The sequence below is a fragment of the Caretta caretta genome, chromosome 3 (genome assembly GCF_965140235.1).
Source record: "Caretta caretta isolate rCarCar2 chromosome 3, rCarCar1.hap1, whole genome shotgun sequence".
Taxonomy (NCBI): domain Eukaryota; kingdom Metazoa; phylum Chordata; order Testudines; family Cheloniidae; genus Caretta; species Caretta caretta.
In genome coordinates, this window is record NC_134208.1 from 81,936,152 (window position 1) to 81,956,546 (window position 20,395).

A 20,395-nucleotide genomic window follows, 5' to 3' on the forward strand; every position below is an offset into this window, starting at 1 on the left:
CAATCACAGGGGTCTGGGCAGGGTGAAGGGGGAGATTTGGGGAGCTGGCGATTCCCCCCCCCCACCACCACCACACACACACACACACACACCGCCCCCAGATCAATGAAGTAGCCGGGGCAGGAGCGCGGCGTGTGACTGAGGCGGCGGCGGCGGCGGCTGCTGCCGGGTCCAGCCAGTGCTACTCCCGCGCAACACCTCCCCCCAGTAAACCCACCGCCACCCCGCGGCAGGGCAACAGGCCGGTGAACTGCCCCCCCCCCCCCCCCCCCGCCGCGTCTCTCGCCCCTGGAAGCCGGGCCCGCCGCGGGGAGACCATGCGAGCGCGAGGCCCCCCGGGCAGCTGCCCCCCGCTGTGAGGCGGTGGCGGAGGAGGGGCGGGGCCGCCCGCGGGGATTTATAAGCTTTCTGGGGGCTGTGTCCCTCCTGGGGTGGCGCCTGCTCCCCCGCCCTGGGCTCGGTGCGGCGGCCGTCCCGCTTCCTTTTGTGCCCGGGAGCGATGAGGCAGGGGGCTCCGTGCTCCCGGCAGCCACAGCCTCCGCCTGCCCCCAACGCCCCGCGGGCACCGCAGGTAAGTTCGGCGCGGGGGCCAGTGGCCAACAGTGCGGGTGGGGCTGGGTGGCACTGGAGCCCTGCTCCCCCTCCCCCGACCACACCCCCCTCCCTCTAGCGAGAGGAAAGTCTCCCCCTCTCTCACGAGCTCTTTCAAACTTGCTAGAGCATCTGCCCCTTCCCAGCTTGTTCCTATTGTTTTAATACCCCCCCCCCCGGACACACACCCCTTCCTGCCTCCTCGTCCCGGCATTAAAGGTGCCCGGGGCATGCTCCCTTGGGGGTGTCTTTGCCCTCTTCAGATTCCTCCTTCCCCCCCCCTCCCCGCCCAAACAACACCACCCTTTGCATTTATTTCTGGTTTCTAAGGGATTTCTCCCCAACCTGTCTGTAGGTATGTTTGTGTAACCAGACCCTGAGAGTAGCTGTCTGCTGGAGAATTAACTCAGTCCCCCAAAGCTTCGTTTGCATTCAATAGAGGTGTTTGTTTTTCAGGTTTAGATCTCCAGACGGGTTGAAGAAATCGCCCGAAAGGAACCACTTGGAAGATTTTGTTTCCTCCTGTGAAATCCCCCCTAGACTTGAGCAGGTGGGGGAATCTGGGGGATGTTTTTGTGGGGGGCTGCCTGGGGTGAGGGGCGGGGAAAGGGAACTGAAAGTGGAGAGATTCTGGGGTAGTTTTCCTCCTCGTTTCTGAACGCAGGGAAGATAGATCGAGACTCTTACTGTTGGTTTTTAAAAATAAATAATACAGATGCTGGCAGATCTCTTAGTTTTAGAGAAGTGGATTATCTCTAGGATTAACGTAAAATGTTGATGTTTGAGGAACTGCTGTTGCTCAACCCGTAAATAAAGTGGAGATGTTGACAGATTGTCTAGCCTCTGGTAAAAGAGAACAAAAACAGTGCATTTCTTAAAGGATATCAGCACTTGGGAGGGTGGAGGAGAGAGGAAGGAGTTTAACTATTAACTTTTATCTGGATTTATAAATGAGTTGAAACTCTTGTCACTGATGCTATTTTATGTCTTTGCCTTTCCATTTCCCCCCGTACAAGATGGTGAAAGGCACATGGAAACGCTGATGTGCACATTAATTGGACAACGGGGTGATTTTATTGCTCACTAGTAAAAATAAATGTCACGGGAAAGTTGCTGTTTGTAGTTCAAACGGCGAGGAACTAGTCTGGACAAAAACTAGCAAAGTGGATGGTTGGATTCAAATTCTGCCCTATTACATTTGGAGTTTGTTTTTATTTTTCTAGATCATTCACTTGAAGACGCTGGAGGACGATTTGCAAAAAGGTAAGACACGTTTTCACCAAAGATTAAAATTCAAGGCTATATCGTGTATTTGTCATGCAGCTGAGGCCCATTGTCTCAGCAAAACTCCTATATTTGTTCAACTGAACTCCTGATGAATAGGGTAATGCTAACCCATTACTAGGCACTATTTGAACAAATGGAGTAATATAAAGTATTTAGCAAACATGTCGTTTGTTTCAGTTATACACCGGGATGTTAGTTAGAGCTAAGGAATTCTTCCTGTCCAAAGAGAATACACGTTTTCTTTAACAGGGACACAAGAAGATGATGAAAACATGTTTTCGTTGTTTTTCCACGTATGAAATTGACGTCTAACTTCACACAAATAATACTCAAGGTGTCTCAAATATAAACTTAATTTGACTTTTGGTGTAAAGTGAAAGGAAATGGTTGTGCGTAAAATACCTTCTTCATCTCAGCTTTACAATGGGCCAAGAAAACACTTTCTATAGCTATTGTAAATTGCGTGATAGCATCAATCTTGTCTTGATTTAAATTAAAATAGAAACAAATGTGTTCGTTTTATTTCTTTTGAAGCAGCTTAATATAAACTTATTTTTAAAGTAATAAACTGTAAGAAAATCATTGGATTCACCAGGAGTTTTCTACTTTTCATAGGTTAGTCAAGTGAAAGCAAGAAGTTTTTTTGTTTTTTTTTTAGTGGAGTTGAGGGGGGGTGGGGAAAATGGTCCATTAGACAACGGAACTCTTTGTTTATAATTGCAGCATTAACATAAGCGAAACGTAGGACTACTATGTATAAATTAATTTCAAAATGAGAGCCCTAACATCTTTATGCTTTCCCATTTTTTACTATTTAGGAAGATAGTTTCTTTTATTGGACTGTGATAGTTTTGTCTTTCTCCTCTCTGCCAAACGGAAACATAGGGAGTGAGCAGGACAGTTCATTCTCATCGTTTATTTTGAAAGAGAAGTTTGTGTGGTATTTTCAGATCTGAGGGAGTTCCTCTCTTTCTTTGCCAGCAACAAGTGCGTTGATATACTGAGCTGAAGAACTTGGGCATAATGCCAACTCAAGCAATTTAAACGGCATGGTTATTAGTATCTATCCTGTCCTTATCACACAGTAGTTGTCTTTAATAAACTGAATGTCCTTCCAAGTGATAATCGTGGTTGACAAATTAGTTCAAGTCTTAACTCTCTATTCCAAGTGAATTCTGTTTTAATTGATAAATGCTAAATCTTAATTCCATCAGCTATAGAACTTTACAATATACAGAGAGGATTTTGAGGAGATTTTCTTACAAATAAGACAAATTGTTTTAATTTTCTTTTTAATTGTATCATATTTACAATGCTTATGCCTCTAAACAATTTGTATTTCTGCATTTGCAAGAGGTAGTTGTTGTTGAATCCCACAAATTAATACTTAACAAAAAAATAAAATTAAAAGAGCAAATAATTTTGTTTGGAAAAATTATTTAAGCATGTGAGATACCCTAAAATGTGTAACAAATTCTATAACTTTTGTAAAGTGTTGTAGCTGGAAGTGATAATGAATATAATCTACTATAGCAGCTTCACTTTGAATAATTAGTTGCACAATCCATATTTAAAAAAAACAAACAGGGTTTATTTTCCTCATCAATCAGCTAGAAATGTATTGTGTAAGAACTGTTAAATTTTCCAACTGAAATAATAGTGAATTTATTTCTAGAAAGCAATTAATAAAATTTCAAAGAAATATATAGTTTTCTTTGTATGATCCTAACAAATAATAAGCATTTAAAAAAACTCTAAAAGACTTACATGGGCTGTAATTTTTCAGTCCTCCTCATCTTAACATGTAATTTTTCCTTGTAGAATTACTAGGTAACATTACAATCCAACATAAAAATATGTGGAAGGGGATGTATTAATAAAATTAACTGTAAAATACAGAAATAGGAAATGAGCATATCCTTAAGATATGAACATTTATGAAAAGATTTATTACAGAAGAGCTGCACTCTCATTTGCTGATTCATGAACCTGCTAAATCTTGCCAAAAGCATCAGTATCTATCACTCATGGTCTCAGCAAACTGATAATAGCACAGTGCTGTAGTGTGAGATCTCATGTTTCTAAGTCTTCCTTAATTTTACAAAATACACTACAGTACAGTTACTATTATGCTCGGAAAGAGTCATAAATAGACAACTATATTTTTTCAACATTAATGAACAGAACTACATTTCAGTAATGCTGTATACTTGATTTCATGTTTTATTAATTTGCAAAATTCACACCAGTGGCTAGAAGATAAATGCAACTTAAGGTTCTATCTTATGTCTTAAAAGCAGCAATTGTCAACTAATAAAATAAATCAATTATTTCTCTACAAACTACGTATTGCTGAAAGACTCTACCATTTTTTTTACATTTTATATTAAGCTGATCAATCATACATAGACACAACAAATGGTACCATTCTAAATGTTAACTTTGTAAAAATTTAAATACAAAATACTAAGTAGATGTTGTTGAAGTATTACACTGAAACACCTGAAGCCCAGAAAATAGCACAGAAAAAAGTAACTGGCATTGTGTAGCTGATATATTTATTTGTCTCTGTCGTTAACGCTACTGATTCAGTTGTCCCAAATGATATTTAGGAAGATAATGGAAAATATTTAGGTACTGCATTTCCAGCTGGAACTTTGGATATTATAAGTTGCTACTATTTTTTCACTAGAAGCATTAAAATTACGACAATGGTTTCTAGCCTTATGGTGTTTAAGTAAATATTGCAGTAAATATCATGGAAATTTGGCTTCATTTTTTGCAAACCTCTGAGTGCTGGCAGCTAATTTAGTTTCATAGTTGGCATCCTTTTCCATTTTTTGCCTTAAATATTAGACAAAATGTTTTTTTCTATAGTTATACTTTTCAGTGCATGGGATGTATGCCTAAGCATGAAACCATGTGGGAGCTGCTATTAAGAATTTTTGCCACTATTCTTAATTCCTTCACCTTATTCAAGTCACTCTTAGGGCACATCTTCACTAAATGTGTCATATTAGAATTTGTGACATAGTCATATTCTAATACAATAAAAATGTCCAAAGACAAGGCTTTAAAGATCCTCTTCTGCAATGTCATGTATGAAAAATGTGTCCTAAGTCCACAGAAACACACACACAATGTATTTTGATCCACAAAAATATATGTATGCATGCCTAAACTGAGTAATCATATTACCATATCTCCGTAAGTTGTGTTTTTCTGTTTTGGTCTCCTCTCTTGTTTGCCAAGTCCATCACTTGCTACAGCTTACTATATGAACTATATGGCATCCGATGAAGTGAGCTGTAGCTCATGAAAGCTTATGCTCAAATAAATTTGTTAGTCTCTAAGGTGCCACAAGTACTCCTGTTCTTTCTGCGAACGTAGTTCTTGCTACTGTGAGGCACTCCACTGAAGTCATTGGGACTATTTTTAATAATAAGCAATACACTTGGTAGGGTTTTCAGAATGATTGGTCCTTATACTGTAAGATCTGCAGGGCAGAAACCTGTTTTTGAGGTATTTTCTGTCATGTGCCTGGCACTCCTGAAGATGCTATGAAATATTAAACGTTGATAATGTGCTTAGGTTTGTATCTTTTATTAGGGAATGTGCCTACAAAGCTATTTAAAACAAAAAGAAAAATACTGCGACAATGCAGCTTCTAGCTAGGGCAGGATGTGCTTTAATTGCTATGGAAGCCTTGATTCTAAATTAATCACAATTTTAATAGACCGTACCTTCTGTAAAGCCAGTGGGCTAGATCCTCAGCTGGTGTAAGTCATCATAGATACATTGAAGTCAGTGGAACTGTGCCAGTTTACCCCAGATGATGTTAGTGTCCTTCTTGGCTTTAACAGTTTTCCTTTAATCTTCTTGCCACTTAAAGTTTTACTATGATCTACCCACATTCCAGAAGCATGGAAGAATGAAGACAGAATAACATTTTCCTTATTTCCCTCCTCCATTCAGCCTTTGGTGGCTTTTCTCTTATAATAGGATTTATGTTTTATTAATCATATATGTTGTAATCCGTCTCAGAGCTCTTAAATGTACTTGTCCTCCTTAAAATCAGACATTTTAAATCACACCTGAATAGAAGTGTTATTATATTTAGAAACATTCCAGTCTTGTCTAGCTTACCAGATGTAGGTGTGTTATAAATAGCTTCCTGATGATGCTGCATTTGTGATTAAAGGTTCCTAAACACTGTTGTTGGCAACCCTCTTATTATCAGCTTGTTTGATGTAAAGGAGTTTAGAAAGGGTGCCCCCACACCCACTTCCCCCCCAAAATGACTTTACTCTGTTTGCCAAATTCTTGACACTTTTCTTAACCAGGCTGCAGTATCACTAGTAGTAAGTTACACATTTGAATCTGTACATCTTATGTATTAAGAATAGTAAGCATTGCTTGGTCAGTAAAGTGGAGAAATAATTGTTTCTCTTTATCAACTGGCTAATGAGCATTTGTGAGGGCACTGTTACTAAAACAGCTCATTTGCAATAAGTCAAACTAAAGTTTTCTTTCCCTTTTAAAGTAGAATATAATTTGGCGGATTGCTGCCTACATTCTTTTAACAGTTCTGTAAACAAAAAAGTTATTTTTCTTAGCAAAATGAAGTATTACTATATGGAAGTAGTCATTGTTTTTATACAGTTGTCAGAATTCATGGTTTTGGAGACCAGAGTGAGTTTTGAGGATTTTTTTTTTTTTTATGTTTGTGAAAAAGAGGGCTGGGGATAATAAAAAAAAATCTTCCCCTTTTTAAACATTTTTTCTACCAACAGCAGTGCAAAGAAAGGGCACTGCATAAATATCTATTTTTAAAATCAGCTCCCAGTTATTCCTGGGGTTTATAAACAATAACTTCAAGGGGGAAAGTGTAACAAGATTAAGATATGGTGGCCCAGATACAATGGTGATGAAGGGCTATATAAGTACGGTATAAATAGATAAAGAGTGTGCATAAAAACACTGTGATAGTAGATGCTCCAAGTAGATGTGAGTTTCCTTTTTTAATTGACTAGCAATTTACCTTACCCTTTCCAACAGGAAATTCCTATTCCTATTCCATCAGAATTATAAAATATATTATAGTAAATAGTTTTAATTAATTTTAGCAAAATTTAATTATTATTTCACTAATTTTATTGAAGCAGGAAATGTATGAAACTACAAAATTTCAACTGGCTACCCATGGAATATAAATAACCAATAATATGTGCAGTATATATATATTTTTCCTCTATCAAGTGTGACATGACACAGGCACAAGTACAGATTTCCCTTTTCATTTTTAGTTAGTAAACTCTGTGGGTAGAAACTGTGCTGTAAAAGGCCACTAGCTGATGCCTTTCAAAAAAAAATATTATTTTTTAAACTTTTCACTGCATGTCTAGATTCAATTTTCTCCTGGTGATGTGGTTTGCCAGTGAGATAAAATGTTCTTACTAAATTCTAAATTTAAGGGTAATGCTGTCAAATTGATCTTGAGTGGGACAGTTTCAGAAATGTCTGTCTTTTCAAGTCAATGTCCTTAATATCTGCTGGGGAGGGGGAGGGGCTTTCAAGCTTTCTTGCTTATTTTTTTTTTTTTTTTTGTCAGTACACACTTTGTGTTACTTTTTACCTCACTTACTCTTAAGGGCATTGGCTTCAATAGAACTGACAATTTACACCAGCTGAGGATCTGCCCCAAGATGTGGTACTTCATGGCTAAGGGTCCAATCCTGTTAACATTCACTTCCAATCAGGGGTGCTGAGAGCCACTGAACCAAACTGTAAACCCTGGATATAATGGAAACCACAGCAAGTCAGGGGTGCTGCAGCTCCCCTAGTTCCAGCACTTATGCTTCCAATAAAATGATGCATGGGTAGAGAACATTTTATTGTAGGCCAAATTTGACCCTCAGATTTTAGTCCAACAAAATTTCCAGAAATCACAAAGGTGTAAGAAAGAATTTTACATCAAAGTGAAAGTCTTGTTATTTCATTATGTTCATGATTCTCTTGAACTTCTGTATGTTATTTGGCATCCTCTAGCTAAAGGAGATCATGCTAATTAGATTATAAATTAAGGGGCATAAACTTGCATCATAAGTTTCTGTGCTGACAATGTGTCTTTTTGGCTATAAAAGGTTGCCTTGGGATTTAACATGTATACTGATAAGATAAACCACGTCTGTGTTCAGTCCTTAAGAATATAACTGGAAGAAAACAGTAGTTGATGCAATGGAGAATAATTTGTATAACAATGATATTATGAATGCAACTATTTTTTTGTAAATTATGAAACAGCATGAGTATAGAGAGATGTGGGAGATATAGACACTGTGATTAATAGTGGTTTTTTTGGAGCTAGAATAAGAAATTTCAAAACTAAAACAGAATTTTTGCAGAAAAATAGTATTTATTAAAATTAGAAATGATTAGGCTTTTATGTAAATTTTGCCCACAGTCAAGCAGAATACTTTTGAAAGGTTTTTTTAAAATTTTTGAAAGAACTTTTGAAGCTGCTTTTTAAAAGTGACAGAAGAAATTATACATATAATCCTAGATTGCTTTTTTCTGCAATTATTTATTTAGGGATTGATCTTGTATGCCTATATCAATTTACAAGCTAAGGGCATGACTCTGTAACACCCACACACTCATTCATATATAAAGTAGTTCTTACATATTTTAGCCTATGCAAGGCCTACTCACATGCCTCCATCTTGTAAATACTCAGAATGAAATCCTGGCCCCACTGTAGTCAATAGCAAAACTCACTGATTTCAGCGGGGTCAGAATTTCACTCTTAGTGCCTCATTCTGGAATCAGATCTGCATAAGGCAAGGGTGCAGTCACATGGATCCATTCTTCTTCTTTCTTAGGACATTATGTATGTAATCAAACTTCTCACAAACTCGCTGTTCTTCTTCTTCAACCTTCCTCATTGCCTCATTTTCTTCTTCAGTTAAAGCTTTAATTTTCAAGGCTATGTCTATACTACCAGTTGTGGTGTTATAACTTATGTCGCTCAGGGGTGTGAATAAACCACCCCCCGAGCGGCATAAGTTACATCAACATAAGCACTGGTGTGGATAACGCTATGTCAGTGGGAGAGCTTCTCCTACCAACATAGCTACTGCCATTCATTGGGGATGGATTAATTACATTCAAGGGATTGTCAGCATAGAATGGCTATACTAGAAGGTTTACAATGGCCCAGCTGAATTGGTACAGCTGCACCACTGTAAGCTTGCTAGTGTAGACATAGCCCAAGAATTTACTTCTCTGAAAACCCATATTTTGGGCAGCTGTCTCCCTGGCTTGTCTTTGCTGCATCCTTACTTCATCCAATGCCTGAGAAGCTTTTTCACCCGATTATACAGCTCTGGCAGTATGTTCTTCAGATGTGACTCCTTTTCTGTCTTGGCCTCCTGCACCAGGCTGGTGGTGCACAGCTTGTGTCTGGCCAGGCTGATGTGCTCCTGGCAATAGAACTCTAGGTGCTCGTGCTCCAGGCCCTTCCTCTGCTGAAGGCCCATCATGGGCAGGTGCAACTGGTGACCCCTGAAAGACAGGCTCTCTCAGTGAAGCTTCAGGTGTTCCAGACAGAAGGAGGCCATGCAGGTGAGGTAGGTCTTGGCAGCCACTGCCTCTGGACAACTATCATAGGCTCAAGTTCCAGCCTTTCTTCTCCATCTGACCACCAGTCTTGGAGCTGTAGAACGCTCCAATACTTGGCATGGCATCATGTTCTTCAGCATGGATCCAGTTGTAGGATGAGGGCCTAACTTGTGTGATTTGAACCCAGTGGGGCTATATGCACAACCATAACGTTATTTGGGTGTGTTTGCAGGATCAGAGCCTTGCCTTGTATCTCTTTCCTTACAATTTCCAAGTGAAAGCACATCAGCTTCTTATGCTCCTGGCCCTAAAAGAGCAGTTTTTAAAATAACTTAAATACCTTTAGATCAATCTGTCCTGTCTTTGACAGAATCCTAAAACATGCTACTTGGGTGTTTCTCTGCTGTTACTTACTTGTTTTAATATGCCTTCTATGGAATTTATTAATGCAATAAAAGGAAAGACCAAGATATTTGACCCAATTGCTCTATAAAATCACATTGTTCTATAATTTAAAAAAAAATGAATTGGGATTTTACTGAGGTAAAAACAGGTAATAGCTTTCTTCTCCCTTTTTGTTATTCAAGGGGGGAAAAGGAACAATACGTGCCATTTAGAGTCAGGAGCTACCCTTCTAACCTCTGCAGCTCTTAAAATGCCTGCAGGTTTTTAGATGGTGGCTTTTATACTTGTAATTCAATTTTTGTTTAAAAAAACAAAAGACAAAAAGAGTCATGGTAGGAGTACAATACCAAACTGCTGATAAACATGGAATAAAATTGTTGGAGAGGAAAGTTGGCTATTGACTCCTCTTAGTGGTCTTTCTCTTTTCTCTCCTCTCCTGTATTGACATTTATTATTTGAGGTTTTTAAAAAAGAGGGGAAAGTACTGCCTCCACTATAAAGCACTCAAACAGGCGATTGACCTTTAAAAGGTAGGCACACTGTCTATGGGTTTTTTTTTTTAAACATCCACCTCCCAAAAGAGCAGTAGTTTCTACATGAGTCTTGGAAAATATGTTGCATGCTGTTTCTAGACCGTTCTTTTTTGTGTGTGTGAAGGTCTGGGGAAGTAGTATTTACTTCCCATGCCATTTTTTAGAGAAGGGAGTCTGAGTATCCTTTTCCAAAATCCTTTCCAGCCGAAGGAGATGGGGACAGCATATTTTACAGCTGGGCCAACTTGAGATAGTTGCTTTTAAATTACTCTTTCAAATATTCCTTTCAAATATGCTGTGCATGAGTATAAGAAACTGAGGCATGTCAGAAGCACGTATAGAGCACTTTTTGACACAGTAGAAATAATAATTTTCTTCTGTGTGTTATACTCTTGACATTTATAGAGTGTTTAATCTTTTCAGAGCCCTGTAAAACACTATGTAATGTAAAAGCACCTCAATAGATGGATATGAATATCCTTAACACTCACACAATATATGAATGTATTTTTAAAAAAGCCTAGGGAGGCAAAGCAACTTTTTTACCCCACTGTCTAAACTGTTGTTGAAAACTAGGAATTGTGGTGCCTAAAAGAATATTTTCACATATCCTAAAGCTCTCGTGCCACATTTCTGGAGGCTAACCATGCCATTGCCAACTCTTACTGAACAGACATGAGTATGTCAAGTTAGCCTTGAGCCCAGGTCACTTCAACACATAAAATCCACTAGGCTGGCCCAGGAGCAGATTCTTTTCTCATGCTTTTCACTTCTTAGTCTGGGACTACTCACAGAGTATCTGCAAAATAAGCTACTACTCAATGTGAGTAAAAGTAGCAAAACAGACTGGTCCTATCCTTGTAGATGATGCTTTATGCAGTGTAATATCAGGCAGGCTGTATGTGTTTAGAATACGATATTTACACTGATACTTTGTTTTCTGATACTGGTATGATCTGAGGAGAGAAGGGGTTACTTTTTTTGAAGTACTGATTTTCAGTGCAGATGAAGGTCAAGGAATGTAACAGTTTTAGGAATGTACACCTGTGAGTATAATAGGAAAGAATCTGTTTGTGTATTTTCACCACTGACATTTAGATCAAAGGTCCTCAAGGTGTTGCTGTAGTGAGAAAAGGGAAAGGGGCCACGCAGCTTACCCACAGTGACCTTTCAACTTGCTCATTGTTAGCAAGTTTTCACTAGAAAACCAGTCGCAACTCTGCTTGGTTTGGGATGACTGTCTTTCAGGGATTTGCTTATTATGCATGTGTATACAATTCAGGATGTGGCAGATTGAGGGCTGGTAAGTAATCAAAAGAAAAAAACTAGCAACAAAAACCTCTAGTCAAATATTGAAACTGATGCCTAATCTTTCAACGGAGTGCATTGACCTATTGTCAGAAGGACTTAAAACCATTTTGTTCAGAGGCAATGAACGTTACCACAGGACTAATGACGTTAGAATGGCTGGTGAGTAACCTTTCACAAATATATGCAAGTTAAAACAAAATAGCTACGGAGGAAAGAAACTAGCTTCTTGTATTCTAGTTTACTTACAACTAAAAAGAACCTATGCCAAAAAGGAAGAGGATTTCTTAGTTCTTCACAGTTGTTTAATTAATCACAACTTACAAACCTGGTCATTGCAACGCTTCTTTTCTTTTTCACTTTTTCTTTTTTTTTTCTTTTTCTTTTCTTGGATAATGGAGAAAGATGATCATGTGGGAGACATTGTGACACTCGTTAAAACTTCTCCTTCCATTCTTTGAGTCATTGTACAGTATTGAAAAAATCAAATTAAATAAGAGTTGGGACAATATGGTTATAACCCTGTTTAGTTTCTTTTGTTTTTATATCTAAGCTATATTGGATTTGTGCTATTTAAATCTTTAAATGTTTGACCAATACTTCTCTCTGTCTTACTCAAACTTACTTTTTTAAATCAGAGGCTTTACATATTTATTTTTTATTTATTATTATTATTTAGACAGAGCTAATGTTTTACACTTCACTGTCAAATGTTTGCTTGCTATGATGGTGTGTCTGAATGGATTTCTATAAGACATGGATATCTTGCATGAGAACTGAGGTTGCTCTTGTCACAGTCATGAGTGATTTCCTCTTGGCATTACATCAGGGCCATTTGGCCATTTTGATCATGATGGTCTTCTTGGCAGCTTTTGATATGATTGACCAGGGTTTGTTGCTACAGCACTAGGGCCTTGTCAACACTACGAAATTTTAGGAAAGAATTCCTACCAGGTTTAACTGAACTAGTGGCAACATCATAGAAAGCTTAGAAAATAAATCCTAGAGTAGACATGGCCTAAGGGAAACAGCTTGTGTGTCTGTCTGGAATTGTCCTCAAATGGTTCAAGAAATACCTGAAAGGAAGGAGGCAAATAGTGGTGTTACACAGCTGTGTGTATCATCACTCAGGTATTTGAATTGCTGTTCTCATCAAGGATCTGTCCTACTTTCCATGTTCAATATATCTGAGATCTTTTGACAACTTTTCTAATCCATGTGCTGATGATACACAACTTTGTCTAACTTTCCCCGTGGACCTGCAAGTTCAGTCTCTGCTCGGATGAATTCCTGGGCAATGTTGCCTCCTGGATGCATTCAAGCCCAGAAAATCTGGAGTCTAGGTGGTGGACAGGGGGCAATGTTAGAATGCTTTTACTGAGGGGACTCTTTCAGAAATTGTGAATCAGATTAAGCATTTTAGTCTTACTTTTGTTCACACCCTTCCCATGGAAAGACGTGTTGGACACGATTAGCAAGTGTTTGTTTTAGCTGTGCAGTGTGCACAGTGTGTGCCCCTAGCTCATGACAACCTTGCAATAGCAACATGTGCTGGTGTGATCACAAGGCTGGATTATTGTAATTCCCATTTAGTGGAGCTTTCAGCAGGGCTTCTCAATTGTTCAGAACGCAACAGCATGTATGTTCACTGGCTTGAGCTACTGTAATCTTATTATGCCAACATTGTCTGTCTGCCTATGAAGTGGTGGGTTGACTTTAAGCTGGAACTACTGAATTTGTTTGTTTGTTTGTTTGTTTGTTTGAAGCCCTTAATATCGTAGGCCCTGGCTACATTATATTCAAGAACACCTTCTTGAGCCTCGGTCTGATGGGATGTTTGTTAAGACACCACCCTGTTTAGCCTATCTGAGGACAGGAGGCCAACCTTTGCTGAGCTGGGCCCTAGCTCATTCCATCTTTTTCCATTACTCAGAACCTTGTTACTCCAAAATTGAATTCTAGTTTAATCACTTCTGGCACTAATATACCTTTTCCTCCCCCTTTTGACATTCTCTTTTAGAACCTCTCTCCCTTTACTGTTTTTACCTACATTTTTAAAGGGTGGTGTGTTAATGTTTTATTATGTGTCTGTAATAAAGCACACACTTTGAGGCACTTTGTTTGCCTGGGAGTAATTTACAAAGTCCTTTTTTAAAAAACAAACAAAAAAAGCTTCTGTAAAAACAAAACTACTCTTGACTTCTCAAATGTTTTCCTAAAATTCCTTATTACTGCTAGTGACCAAGGCCTTGTACCACTATAACTATGTTGATTATGGGGTGATTTTTTTTTCTTTTTTTAAATCAAAATGGTTATACTAGTGCATCCCCTTATGTGGACACAGTTATGCCAGTGTAAAGGTGTCTTATGCTTTATTCTTCTTTCCTTACGGCCTAACCGCTATACCATTATAATTGCATGCACACTAGGTGGCTTGTACCACTATGGTTAATACCAGGGCCTGCTCTAAGCAAGCTGGTACCTGGGGCAGTGCTGCTGAAGGGGCAACACTGTCTGTTCTTGGGGCAGCAGTCCAGCAGCAGCCCTGGTGGCAATTCAGCAGCAGCTCCTCTCCGTTGTTTCCCGCGGCAGCAATTCGGTGGCAACTCTTCTGGTTCGGGTCTCGCCATTGGCGGCAATTCAGCGGCAGCTCCCTCCGATGTTCCTGTTCTCTCTGGCGGCGGTGTATTTACCAGGTGTTTGTGGGGTTTTTTTTTGTTTTTTGGGTTTTTTTGGCTGCTTGGGGCGGCAAAAAACGTAGAGCCGGCCCTGGTTAATACAGTATAATTTTGTTAGACAAGCCCAAAGAACAAACTTTTAGTTAGCCTAGCTGTACACTTCTGCAATTCCCAGTTGCTGTGAGAGACTTGGCAATACCAGGGACTGACATGGCTACCACAACACTGCTATAACAGAGCAGACATTTTAGATGAAGCAAGACCTTTATTTGCACTATTTACATAAAGTGACATTTTTCTTCCAGAGGAATGTACCACTTATTATTTTTCATTCTTATGGTAATCAGCAAAGGGAAAAAACATGGGGCTGTGCCCCTTTCAACTTGTTTATGACCGAAAGAAGATCTAAAAGTTTCTGCTTGTGTGTTTCTTTTAAATAACAAAACTGTTAAGTTTTGTCCTCCCTGGTTTTGCTGAGGTGTCAGTGGAGGACCAGAGAACTAAAGTGGGAGATTTCTCAGTCTGTAACTGCAGGGTGGGAATTCTGAATCTTTAATTAATAATGAGATGTTGTTATTTTGATCAGGAGTTTGAGTTAAATAAGTGGCCAGAAAACCCAGACAAATGAAAACCAGAGTTTTAAACATTTTGATTACGAGTTTCTTCCTCTCTCAATTGCTCAGGTTTCACTTCCTTGATACCTGTGATGTCAAAAAGCAACAAAATATCCATTTATTCAGAGTCTTCCAGGGACAAAAAGATGGGCAATCCTGAATTTCTAATATAAAAATAAACCAGGAGAAAATACTTTTACAAAGCCTTGAATCATCTTTATACAACAGAATGATGCTAAAAAGTACCCAAGCCTATTTTATCCCTTTCATGGACTTTGCTATATTCTAAAGGAGTGCACAATAAAAGTGATTTTTAAACTTAAATACATACAGTTGGATTTTTCTCATTAGACAATCAAAGTAGAGTGCCACACATTCAAGAAATCTCCCTGCCTCATTTACACACCCTACCTTATCAAAACTCCATTTCCATGAATGATGAACCTTGGCTCCTGATGGGAGAGTGAAGTATTAAAGTACCTTATTTTCATGTGCTAATGAAACAGAATGTGGCTTTAGGGGGTTTCTTTTCAGTGAGGTAGCCTGTTTGGTTATGCACGTCGCCTTCTTATGTTTCCTTCTATGTCTCTGTCTACACTCAAATGGTGGTCTTAATGGGTAACAGTGGCTAATCAGTCTGCTTGACAACAAGCCTTGGCCCTCTTCAGCTCAGCAGGAGAAGCACTGGTCTGTAATTAGTAGAGTCATCAAACCAACTGCTTGGCTCAAAGTGATTTCTTCTGGCACCTCTTACAACAACAACTTTATAAGCAGAAAATCTGACGTTTCTGCTATTTTTACATGCCACAGAGCTAATGTAGACTGTTAAATCCTCAGCATAAATGGTGGGCTTAATATACAGTACATCTGAATCACTGCACTAGAAAGTGGAAACATAAGGCTTAAGTGTTGGCAAACATTGATATTGAAAGTGCATGTGTATTTCTGACTGACTCAAATGATAGTCAAGAATTTTAAAATTCTTGAAACACTGACTTCAATCCAGATGAGGTGAGGACTATATAGTCCTGTTCAGTAGTAAGACTTAGATCCTGCAAAAACATAAGAATCTACCTAAGTACCTTTACTCCCATGAGTAGTGCCAGTGAAATCTATAGGACTACTCACACACTTAAAGCTAAATATGTACTTAAGGACTTTGCTGGAACAAGACCTGACTGCAGTATGTTATAGGACTGAGGCCTAAACCCAGTGGCAAGTTCTGGTAGTACTCTATAATGAAGGTTAACACAGTTACTGAGAAAAACAGTGGGGTTTTCTTAGCAACAGTATGCTAGGAACTGTTATATCAGTCTTTACCACAATGGATGATGGGGGGGTGGGGGAGAGGGGAATAACTACTCTGGAATTACTCATTGCCAGTTATGAAGGTGAATTGGCAGAAAGTGATGAATTTCCCTTTCTTCCTTCACAAGAAAAAAGAAGGAACAGGGAAAACTTTAGAAAGTACATGGCAACCAATATCCAAGTCTGGATTTTACTCATTTGAGTTCTAAAGAAAGTGAGGAACCCTCGATAGCTGAGCTACTGACAAAATAGGTAACATAATTAGTAACAATACAGTAGAACATCAGAGTTACAAACACTTCAGGAATGAACTAAATGATATGGTTCTGACAAGTTTTCAACTAAAAATTGATTTAATATAGCTTTGAAACGTTACTATGCAGAATAAAAATGCTGCTTTTAACCATCTTAATTTAAATGAAACAAGCACAGAAACATTTTCCTTATCTTGTCAAATCTTTTTTTAAACTTTCTCTTTATTTTTTTAGTAGTTTACGTTTAACACATTACTGTCCTGTATTTGCTTTTTGTTGTTTTGTCTCTGCTGCTGCATGATTGTGTACTTCCGGTTCTAAATGAGGTGTGTGGTTGACTGGTCAGTTCGTAACTCTGGTGTTTGTAACTCTGAGGTTCTACTGTACACCTTTTGAAGATTTGCTAATGATTATACTGTAGCTGACTGAGTCTCCGATACCAATCATTAAAGACAGCTAGTAGGTAGAAAGATGGAAAGTAATAGTAGAGACAATGAGCATTTCTGTAACAGCAAATCATGCCCCTAATATGTTAGGATTATTTAAAAGGACAAACAAAAAGAAAAGGAGAACAAATTAATATAATTTGAGACTTTCAGAGATCTGTTGATAGTTCTTCATAACAGACTATTAAATGTAGTAACTACAGGATCAGAGGTAAAATCCTGTAATGGATTAAAAATAGGTTAAGGGATAGGAAGCAAGTAGTAACAGTTAACCTATTCTCAGCATTGAAGGAGGTGAATATAGAGGGTGCTGTAGGGATCTGTACTAAGAATGGTGATCAGCATGTTGAAGCAGATTTGATCAGTGAGGAGCACCTGATAACTCATGTTGGAAGGAACCATTTACATTATTTTCACCCTCAACAAACCGAACAAATTCTGTATTCCACTATGGCTCCTTTGCACCACTTTTAAGTGCAAAAGGCCATAAACCCAGGAGACTGGTCCCCAGGAAATTCCTCTGGTATGGGGAGATTCCCACCTTCCTCCCATTCCTCTCTGCAGGGGGAATTCACAAGTGGTATGGAACCTGTGTATCAGCTCTGTGCTACCCCATTCCCAGTATAGGAGCATTCCTGGTAAAATGGGATGTGTCTAGAGAGCACTGCTAAACTCTGGCTATCAGAATGGCCTTGTGGGCCAGAAGCAGCTGGGCACAAGCTAGAGTAACCCTACCATCCCCTGCATAGCTACTTTTGCCCACCCTTTCCTGCACTGAGTGGAACTTAACCAGAACAGAGTATGTGGTCTAATATCTTAGCATGGACTCAGATTATCACAAGTTCTCTCAAACAGTTTGATATAGAATACACTGGGGGAAAATAAAGTTTTAGTGGACTATCTTCTGACTTGAAAAAAAAAATTATTCCTGGACACTACTGGGTTCTGATTAGTTATAATGACTCAAGAGAGAATTATCATTAAGGACAGCTTACTGAAAACATATCCATGTGTAACAAGATCTTGTATTAGATTAAAAGGACACTGTCAATTATAAAATCCGTATCCTTAACTTTCATGCACTTACCTGTTTTACAGATAACACCTTATTTTACAAAAACTGACATTTAAAAAATTTAATTTACTGCTGGTGTTGGCTGTTTAATTTACTTTTTGCATTTCTCTCAATTTGGATAATGCAGCTAACCTATGCATTTCATTCTTGTCAGTTTCACTTTCTGGTCCTCAGACACTTAGCACAATGCTTCAGTATTTGGGTTGCAAACACTGCAGTGGTTGTTTACTTTACAAATAGTTCTGCTGGAATTTTTAAAAAGTATGAAAACATTTCAATCCGTTTCATATTTTGTAAAAGTTTTAACCCAAAATCTAAACTTTGCACTGACTGCCACCACAACATTCCTTTTAAAAAAGGGAATAGGCCCAGATCTGCAAAGGTACTTAGGTGCCTAAACCCCAGACTTAGGTACCTTTGTGGATCTGGGCCTATCCCCCTTTTTTTTAAAAGTCCCAGTTTTGGCTTCACTGTGATCCATAGAACTCCTGCTGCTGAACCCTGTAGGTGCCTAGACTCACTCAGTGTCTAAGTTTTCAAAGTAAAAGTTTCCTAAATGCCTATGTTTCGGCCTCTGAGCATGCACACTGCTGCCTCCCTCGAGGCATCCAGATGCCTCTATCTTGCCTAAGCCCCAGAATGATTTACAAACTGGGAAAGATAGGCAATCAGTCACTTAAGGGCACGTGTTCACTAGCAACGTGGCAGTGCTTTAACATGGCTGTATAGTCACAGCACCAGCTATTAAAAAAAACACCTCCATGAGGGGAATAGCTACCAGCACTGTCTACACTAGCACTTTACAGCGCTGCAACTTGCTCACTCAGGGATGTGAAAAAACACACCCCTGAGCGCTGCAAGTTTCAGCACTGTAAAGTGCCAATGGAGACAAGCCCTAAGTCATGTGTGGAGCCTGACCCAGTAGGTGTGCTCAGAAGCCACCTAGTGGGTCAGTCCCCATTCAAAATCTGGCCAGAGGTGGCAGTGGGGCCCATCTTACACCTTTAAGACAAGAGGTTAGAGCACTTGCCTGAGATGTGGGAGATCCAGGTTCAATTTCCCACTCTCTGCCAGAGCGGGAGAAAAGATATCTGAACTAGGGGGGCCCCCACATCTCTGATTTTAACTATAGGGCAATGGAATATTCTTGTGTGGGGCTCTCTCGATCTCCCCTGTTGCCTCTGTTCCACTGTGGATAAATAATGAAAGAGTGATTTGAGGAGAAGGACTGGATCCTGGGTCTTCCACCTCCATAGATGGGTGCCCTAACCATTGGGCCATAGTCTCTCCCTCTTTCTCTCTTCTGTTACTAGGCCAGGGATTAGGGGGTGAGGAGGAGAAGAGAAAGAGACTGAGAATGACTGACTCTGCAGCCCAGTGTTTAGGGCACTCACCTAGGATGTGGGAGACACCAAATCAAATCTTTTTTTCTAGTCTCCGTGAGAAGGGGGAATTGAATGTGGGTCTCCCATATCCCATGCCAGTGTTCTAATCAGTGGGCTAAACATTATAAAGTTGGCACCTCCTCCTCAGACATTTTGTGTGAAGCAAGGCAGGTGCCTAAGATGGCTGACTGTAGGCAGCAGGTGCCCATTTGTGGATCACTAAGTGAGCTAGGCCATTTCCCTGCAGCATGGACTGAGGTGCCTATCTTTGAGAGGGGGCAGGGCTTAGCATACACCCTTCTGGTTGGAATTTCTCATTGGTTATCTTAGGTAGCTCCCCCGCAGTGTGCTGGCTTTTGTGCATCACATGCTTAAGCACCTATCTCTTCCCTATTCATTGTATAGGGAGCCTAGGTGCCTAACTTGGTTTTGTGGATCAGTGTTCCCGTGATTTTTCTAGGCACCTAAAAGTTAGGTGCTGTGATGCTCAGCACTGCAACACCTAAGTGCCTTTGTGGATCCCATCCATAAAACATAAGGTAGAAAATATTCTATGATTATATAAATGGCACCTCTCATCTTGATTCTTGAGCTAAGTGCTGGGTCAACTTATTTCCAGGAGTGGAGTTAAGTTTATTTTACAATGGAGTGTAGTATTTTTGCTAAGATTTACCCTTGTATATTTGAATTAACTACATCTGTTGGTGGACTTCAAGGTTGAAAGCAGTTATGTTAGTGCATCTGTAGAATACTAGTAAAGTACAAGTTGTATCTTTCTACAATACTTACAATTTTATATGTGTTTGCTTGCAATGTTCAATGTCTGTTTTTAAACTTTTTATATGGGTCTTGTGTGTATTTTTACTTCATTGTTAGACAAGCAAGCAGCCT

General features: G+C 39.3%; 1 protein-coding gene across 1 annotated transcript in view; it reads left to right on the forward strand.

Annotated features, from left to right (window-relative positions):
* Window positions 1–1,055: 1,055 nt before the first annotated feature.
* PRDM1 (PR/SET domain 1) overlaps window positions 1,056–20,395 on the forward strand; it is a 117,878-nt gene continuing 98,538 nt past the window's right edge. The window contains exons 1-2 of the mRNA XM_048844905.2: window positions 1,056–1,141; window positions 1,815–1,854. The gene's annotated coding sequence lies outside the window, so the exon portion shown is untranslated. The remainder of the gene's footprint in view (window positions 1,142–1,814; window positions 1,855–20,395) is intronic.